Source organism: Castor canadensis, chromosome 8 (assembly GCF_047511655.1).
Source record: "Castor canadensis chromosome 8, mCasCan1.hap1v2, whole genome shotgun sequence".
NCBI lineage: Eukaryota > Metazoa > Chordata > Mammalia > Rodentia > Castoridae > Castor > Castor canadensis.
Window position 1 is genome coordinate 50,144,591 of NC_133393.1, and position 6,366 is coordinate 50,150,956.

At 43.9% G+C, this 6,366-nt stretch overlaps 1 pseudogene; it reads right to left on the reverse strand.

Annotated features, from left to right (window-relative positions):
- Positions 1-3,727: 3,727 nt before the first annotated feature.
- On the reverse strand, positions 3,728-5,740 carry LOC109693612 (programmed cell death protein 6 pseudogene; annotated as a pseudogene).
- Positions 5,741-6,366: the final 626 nt, after the last annotated feature.

Here is a 6,366-nt window from a genome sequence, read left to right on the forward strand (position 1 = left end):
GGCTGTTCTAGGAACTTTTCAAATTCTCAGGGCAGGGATGGTGGGAACCTCTGGTTTATAGCCACAAGGTTAAAAGTATGGCAACATCTGAGCTTGTAGCTGGCATCTGAGGTAAGGGGTGGTCTTGTGGGACTGAACCCTTAACCTCTAGTGTCTGCACCAGTGCCAAGTAGATAGTGTGAGAAGTGGATTGATTTGCAGGACATCATGTCAGTCAGCTTTCAGTTATTGCAACAAATGCCTGAGCTAACCAACTTGGGAAGAGAAAAGGTTTATTCTGGCTCATTATTCTGGAGGATGATCCAGACAGCTTTGCAGTGGATGATCAGACAGACCCGTTGCTTTTAAGCCTGTGGATAGGGTGGATGTGGGCAACACAGGGTAACAGGAGCAAGTGACAGAGCAAAGCAATTCACGTTATGGCTGGCTTACAAGCAAAAAAAAAAAAGTAAGAGGTGGGGTCAGGTTCCCAATTTCCCCTACAGCATGTCATTATGAATTTGTTCAAACTTACAGAAAGTACAACACGGAACATGAGCCACAAGCCGTAGAGTTTGGGAGATGCCATACCCATGTTATAGCTTGCCAGCTGCAACAGATGTACCATGTGGTGTGGGATGTTGATGGTGCAAGAGACAGGGCACGGGCAGGGGCAGAGCATACACGGGACAGCTCTCTACCCTCCTCTGAATTTTGCTGTGAGCCAAAACTTCTCTAAAAACTAAATTCTTATCAAAAGACATCCCTGGGTCCCAGCAGCGTGGGTGGTGAAGGCACCCAAGTAGCCGGGCAGCTCTGCTCCATGAAGTATCCCTCATGCTACAGCAGGCAGCCCCTTCCAGCAAAGCCACACTGAGACACCCAAGGGAAGATCAGTGGAGTGAAGAGGAGTGGAGGGTGAGGACAAGGGTGTCAAGCCCACCTTGCTCCTCCTGCAAAAGAAGAAATTAAGCCACAATAGGCTGCCAGAAAGGACACATCTTCAGATAAAAAAAATATGAGGACAAAAGAAAATAGGGCAGCAAAAGGACAAAGTGCCAACTGAGAAATTGAAGAAGATTCACCCATTAAAAAAAAACCAGAAAAAGCTTGTAGAGCTCATCCTAGAGAAGTCTAATCTGTGGTCCTGAGTGTCACTTCTTGTGACAATCTAGAGAATGAGTTTACCAACTATTTGGTAAATACCAAATTTCAGAGTTCTAAAAACATGTTTTGAAGAAAGAGGGATTTTTACATCATGTTTTTTTTCCTTTTAAAACACATGTAGATAAGTAGAAATGCCTGGTTTTTTTTTTTAAATCATGACCTGGTTGCTTATTTTTCTGAATAACCAGAAAATATCAGAGTATTCAAATAAAGGAAGTATAGGCTGTATGAATATTAATAATCCATAGGTTGGTGGGAGAAGAATTTTTATACCCCATAATACCAAGCAAAGGAAATGGTAATGTGGAGTTACAGTCATGGATTTAATATGTAATAGATATTTGAAGTTCCTTAACTTCTGTTCCTGTGTTTATAGAATTGTGCCTTATAGAAAATTGCTCCCTGATCTTAGCACCCCTGACAGACTGATATTCATTGTGACATCCTGGTCATCTGGGATCTCCAGCCACATAGCATTGGAGTAAGATTGAAAACTTAATGAACATAGGGGGAGACATAATTGAAGGGTCCCATGTCTAATGAGTTCTTAGATACATAAGGATGGGACATATCCCTTTTATGAAGGGGAGATGATAAAAGTTTGTTTAAGTTAGTATAAGGTGTATGTTGACCAATGGGGCTTGAAATAAGAGAAATTTAGGACAGAGGCAAAATACTACCACATTAGAAATTGAAAAGGATTTGTTTGAGGAGACTATTATATTTCTCCATTAAAGCAGCTATCTAAGACTTATCAAGGATATGAAATTTCTAGTAATGACTCTTCAAGAGCCCAGGATTGTGTATTTTGAAAAGAAGCAAAATATGTGCCATGTTTACTATTATGATGTCTGTAACTAGAAAGGGGATAAGGCCTGTCTTGTCAAGACCTTGCATTGTGGCCTTAATGTATGCAAGACATTTGTGGTTTTGATTTACATTTGAAAAATGTATGAGGCAAGCGATTCTCAGAGATTTTTTGAAGTGTAGGGGACCACTCTTAGGCAATCGCCCAAGAATTTGTAGTAAGTGTGAAGATGGGCCTCTTGTTAACCAAAACATCCAGTTCTGACTGCCAGAAGTTGTCTCATCCTTTATGGGAAACATCCTGACAAGGGGACAGAAAGCAGCAACATGCCAATGGGCTCCATCATTTGTGTGACAAAAGCAGGACTATTGCTATACTCCATGAATTCTCAGTGGTGCTCATTCAGAGAGGACTCCCCCCCTGAACTGTGGCATTTGAGGGACTGAGGACAGGGAAGACTGCAGGTGGAATATGCCAGAGGGACCAAGGTTGCCTCTACCCTGTTTTAAGGAAGACTTGGTAGCCATGCTGAGTTTGTGGAGTTGTTTCTATGATCCAAAGCCCATAGGCAGCCAGGTATAGAAGCTACAGGCTCAGGGGCTGGAAGAGCCTGTATTTCACTTTAATAGTGTAGCCAGTCATTTTCACTTTAATAGTGTAAAACACAAGGCTGAAAGGAGCAATTCCTTGCATCAGAAGCCCTTGGGCAACCTATAACCACTGAAGGTGGTTCGGAGAGGTGCTTCAGAAACATGAGGAGTGGATGTCAGAGTCTTCACAGGAAAGGAGTCTCTGAGGCACTAGGGCAGTACCTGCTCAGTTTTTTTTTTTAATTTGGACAGGTTTTAGAGCCTTTTGAAGAAAGGGGTGTTAAGGTAGACTGCTTTATAAGCAGCAGCAGCAGAGAGATTTATGCAAAATATGAATATGTTGCCATTAGCACCCCAGAAGACTCAATGTTGAGCTCACTTGTCCTTAATGAGTGTGTCAAATGAGTCTCCTTAGAGGAAGCATGTCATTAATATAATGCCATACCTGTGCTCCTGGAGGAAGACAGACATAAAGATCTTGTCCGCCAAGACTAGTATGGTGGCAAAGCTGCTGAGGTTCCGTGATGTATTATGTCTCTCCAGAGAAGACAAACTGTGGCTCAGCGGCTGTTGGAGTCAGCTGGGCTCTGGTAAAAGCCTTACAGAAAATGGCATCATGGCGGAGCATGTTTAAGAGACAGAAAGTCAGAGAGCAGCTGGGATCATAGGAGAACCATGTTATAAGAACCTTCTACTAGGCCTCACTTAAAGGTCCCACTACCTCTTAACATGGCTACACTGAAGACCAAGCTTCCAACACCTGAAACTTTTTTTTAACTTTAAGTTGCATATTCCAGTGAACCCTGTTAAAAAAGGAAGGCACGTGAAAAGTCTGTGCAAGCTCCACATAATAAAATTATTCTGGCTAATGAAAGCATTTGAATTACAGAACTACAAATATCTAGAAAAGGAATGATACATTTGTTGCGTGCAGAATACCTGAACCATTCTTACTCATGGCACAGTCAGCAAACCCCAAGTTCATATTATAACAATGTAGCTACTGTTAAGGCAAAGCACTAATCAGCTTATTCACATATGTACAGCCAGGTCCACAAGTATTAATTATGCAAAATCTACAGGAGGTACAGTATCTAACTGCATCTTTTCCCTTTTCATCACAGGTAAGGGATTTGGCACTGTCAGCCTCTTCACATGTTGTGCTGATATTCACAAGGCTTGGTTATACAAGGCTGAAGACCATGCAGAGCTACTGCTCATAAGACACCTGAATCCAGCTGTCCTGATCTGTGCTGTAGCACCTGAATTTGTCTGTCAACATTTGTAAGGTGATGCAGCCAAATGCATCTGCCCTTGTCCTTGGCTATCAAACTTTCAGATGAGGATGTCATGGAACTGATCAGACAGCCAGTAGCCGAAACCTCATAGTGCTTGCTTGAGCTCATTCTTGTTGATCATCCCAGAGTTGTCCTTGTCATAGGTGCAAAAGACATTTTGCCAAGCTGTGATATACTTCCACACACCTGGGAACTCGTTGAAGTTTCACCATCCTTGTTCTCCCAGCCAAACATAGAAACGATTGACCTGACAGTTACCAGATTTTATGGTGTCCATGTGCTACTGGATAGTGCTTGCTGAAGCTCCTTGTCTAATATTATCCCACTTCTGTCTTTGTCAACCCACTGAAAGACATTCCACAGGAAGCTCTGGTCCAGCAGGGCCAGGTCAGAGTCAAGGCCTGGGTGGTACCATGGGCAGAGGTGCCACAGGCACGGCAGCTCCACTCTGCTACACATGAAATTTTGAAGGACACACTTCCACCACATTGAAACCATGGCAGCCTCACATGGTGAGCTGGAGTCAGGGTGCCAGCTCAGGTCTCTCTCCCCACTTCTTACAAAGCCACTAATCCTATCATGGGGGCTCCACCCTCATAACCTCATGTAATCCTAATTAGCTCCCAAAGGCCCCACCTTCAAATATCATTAACATATGGACTCGGGGATTAAGTTTCAACCTGGGTTTTGGTAGAGACAAACTTTCAAACCACAGCACAATCAAACCTGTCCATGAGCACTTTGAGATATTCACACTTTATTTCCTCAGAGAAGCCTTTTGTGAACTTAACTGATCAATATAAAAAAGAGTGGCCCCCCACATCATGGTCCTGGAACCTAGTCATGTAACTCAGTGAAGACTAGAACTCAGGGGGAACTCAGCTTTTGAGCTCTGAATTGGGTGAGAACCAGCAGCATTACCTAGCAACAGCAGCAAACAGTAGAGTGCATGTGGTAGGTGGTGCTACCTTCCCCAGCTGTCACTGCCATCTGGTGGCACCATTCAGGAAGCCTACACCTTGCTAATGGCATATCATGCCAGTGTGAGTCCAAAATAGCCTGCTCACTGTGTCGATTGTTTTTCAAATGTGCTGTATTAATTTGAGGTATAGTAAAGTCAGTTATCAGAAGATGTCTGCCAAGTTACCCAGAAAATAGTTTGCTACTCACAGTTCCTGAGAGGATAGGGCTACAAGGGGAAGCACTGAGGTCATGGAACAGAGTGACATAGGAGAAACTGTAGACAAGGGCCTTTACTGTGGCATCTATGGGAGGTAACATCTTGGTTGATTTTTTAACCTTTGCACACAGAAAAATTCACTCTTTGTAGTATACAGCTGTTTGGGTTTTGCACAGGTTTGTTACCCCTCCCCAAATTCTCTCATGCCACCCCTTTGCAGCACCCTATTCCTTAGCAAGCTCTGGTCATTTCCATCCCTGTATTTTGCCTTTTGTCAAGTGGCATGGAAATGGAATTGTATTATGCCTTTTGGAACTGACTTCTTCACTTAGGGAAATGCATTTTAAACTCGTCTGTGTTGGCTCTATGTTCTGTGGGGTGCATTGCCTGCTCAAAGATGCCTAGTTTATTTTCAGCTATTGACTATTAGGAATAAAGTAGCTATGAACACACACACACACACACACACACACACACACACACGGGTTTTGTTTAAATACTAGTTTTCACTTTGACTCCATAACTGGCATGACTGGGTCATAGTTTCTTTATAAGAAACTTAAAAAGGGCAGTGTGAGGGTCAACTCGCCTGTTACAAAGGCACAATTTCTTTGGAATCCAGTAACAGATTTCACTCCAGCTACAAAGATTCAGGGCTAAGAAGCAGCTGTCACTAGCTGCACTGTGAATGGCCTCTGCTGATTTAGAATTGCATGGTGATGGCGTCACAGACCTATTCCGCATCTCCTGAGTGCAGGGTCCCCACTACTGGGCTGGCTACACCACCAATTAGGTGAGTTCATAGACGAATATTTGGGGTTAGTTAGCAGAGGTTGCTATGCAAATTAATGTAAAGTGTGTGTAAATGATTTTCTAGTTCCAAATGCTGCCTGCCCTCTTTTGTGAGACAAGGCCTTTCTATGTTGCCCAGGCTGACCTTGAACTTATAGCCTCAAGTGATTCTCCTGCCTCAGCATCATAAGTAGCTGGGATTACAGACATATAGCACCAAGCCAAGTTGAATGCAGCCTCTTAAAAAAAAATCCCCAACACAACTACTGCAGGTTGTGTCACCACCACCACCATCCACTGCCACATGAGGGAGGAGACACAATTCAGAACCTGTCGAGGCCCCACAGGGGCACCACGTCTACAGTGTAAAGGCCGGGGAGGGACAGACTGCTGTTCAGAGAACCGGAAGCTTCAGCAAAGGTGGTGTGGGGAATGAGAAGATGAAGAGTCCTGGGCCAATCCAGTCCTCCTCTGCTGCAGTCAGTCAGGGTGAAGAGCCCACCTGTCCTAGACATGGGCCTGCAGGTTGGCTGCACAGTGGCTACCTGGGCA